A 2,244-nucleotide genomic window follows, 5' to 3' on the forward strand; every position below is an offset into this window, starting at 1 on the left:
GCAAGCAATCCATAGTCGGGACACAAGTTACAGCCTTAGTGACAACAATTCAAGCACTATGTACGTGCCCATCACTGTGCCAAGCATTTCAGAGTTATTTTAATGCTCAAAACAACCCTATAAGGTAGCTACTATTCTTATTTTCCAATTGACAAAACTGAGGCACAACAAATTAAGTTACTTGCCCAAGGTAAACTGGCAGAGCTAGAGCTGGGACTCCACAGCCGGCCAGTTCCTGCTCCTCCAGGTTGCTCCCTCCACCTGGCTTTTAGCACTTGTAATTCTTATAATCATAGGATCAATCAGGTAGTAAATGCTTGTTGATTAACGTAATTATAAAGTTATAAATTGCAACAACAAAATGTCACAGGGCAATGACTGAGATAAAACGGAAGGGCTAGAAGCAGGACTGGGAGGGCCAGTCGTGCCTGTGGAGGATGAGGCAGGGCACTGACAAAAGGATCAGAGGCAGACGGGGGAGGGCAGTCCAGGCACTAGGAATAGCAAGGTTGTGATCTTCAACCTGCACAGCAATAACATCTTATTCCAGGATCATTACAGACCCAAGTTCTTGAGCTTTCAGAAACATCAGAATTGCCTGGGGAGATGGTTAACAGTGGGCATTCCCAAGTTCTTCCCCTAAACATTCTGATGCAAAATGTGGGGGATGGGGCCGGGTGCGGCCGGGCACGGTGGCTCACACCTGTAATCCCAGCACTTTGGGAGGCCGAGGTGGGCGGATCATGAGGTCAGGAGATGGAGACCATCCTGGCTAATACGGTGAAACCCCGTCTCTACTAAAAAATACAAAAAATTAGCCGGACATGGTGGCGGGTGTCTAGTCCCAGCTACTCGAGAGGCTGAGGCAGGAGAATGGCGTGAACCCGGGAGGCGGAGCTTGCAGTGAGCTGAAATCCAGCCACTGCACTCCAGCCTGGGCGACAGAGCGAGACTCCGTCTCCAAAAAAAAAAAAAAAAAGAGAGAGAGAGAAAGGTACCTTGGGTCCAAACAAGTCTATATTGAACTGAGAAAAAATAATTGCTTCCTAACTGGCCTTGAATGAAGGGAATAAATGTCCTGGGAGATAGATGGCATGTTTGTTGAAAGAATGAAGGGTGAAGAGACAGGATCAATCAGGCACCCCCAGGACAAAAGGATAACTTACACAGCAAGTAAAGACATGTAGCTATCTTGGGCTGAAAGGCAAGGGAATTAACTGGTTAAGTCCAGGCTCAACTCTGACCCAACTCCCAAGTCCCTGATCTCAACTCATTTCCCACCACATCCCAGACTGGTGGGAAAGCCTTCCTGGAGCTGGCAAGAGGTGTCCCCACCTGAGACTATTCCATTATGCTTGAACAGCACTATGAACAAGACCCAAAGCCAGAGCTATGCACAGAGGGGCAGGCCTTCAAGGACAGAGGCCTGGGATGAGGTAGGGTTTGTCCTAAGTTTCTCAACAGCCTCAAGATATCAAGTGGGGAAAGGAACTTTCTCTGGTGACTCTATATTTAACTAGTGAAGCTCCAGTAATCTTAAGTGATGTAACAAAATGTGCACATGTAAGTTTTTACACCATACCCTAACTACAGGGACCTCAGAACCCTGAGGCGTATGGGAGATCCACCCAGGAAATACTCCTTGGGCAGGACAGTGCAAGGCCTGGGGCACTGGGTGCTCCCACATTCAAAGCCCAAGGAGGACCTAGCTAGCTTGCTCTGCCACCTGCTCTCTCCAAAGGGGAGAGAGCCACCAGGGAAGACAAATGCCCTGTAGCCTTGGCTAAAAGAGGAGGGCTTGGGAAATAAGGACCAAAGCAAGATAGGCAAGAACCCATCATTCCTTCGCTTTGACTGTCACCCCTGTCCTAAGGAAGAGGAACAGGAAATCAATTTTAAGACACAACTCCTGGAGCCCCGGCCCCGGACCCTGCAGCTGCCGAGATGTTGATGCCTAAGAAGAACCGGATTGCCATTTACGAACTCCTTTTTAAGGAGGCAGTCATGGTGGCCAAGAAGGATGTCCACATGCCTAAGCACCCGGAGCTGGCAGACAAGAATGTGCCCAACCTTCATGTCATGAAGGCCATGCAGTCTCTCAAGTCCCAAGGCTACGTGAAGGAACAGTTTGCCTGGAGACATTTCTTTTTTTTTCTTTTTTTTTTTTTTGAGATAGAGTCTCGCTCTGTCACCCAGGCTGGAGTGCAGTGGCCAGATCTCAGCTCACTGCAAGCTCCGCCCCCC

Source organism: Colobus angolensis, unplaced genomic scaffold (genome assembly GCF_000951035.1).
Source record: "Colobus angolensis palliatus isolate OR3802 unplaced genomic scaffold, Cang.pa_1.0 Scaffold239, whole genome shotgun sequence".
NCBI classification, from domain to species: domain Eukaryota; kingdom Metazoa; phylum Chordata; class Mammalia; order Primates; family Cercopithecidae; genus Colobus; species Colobus angolensis.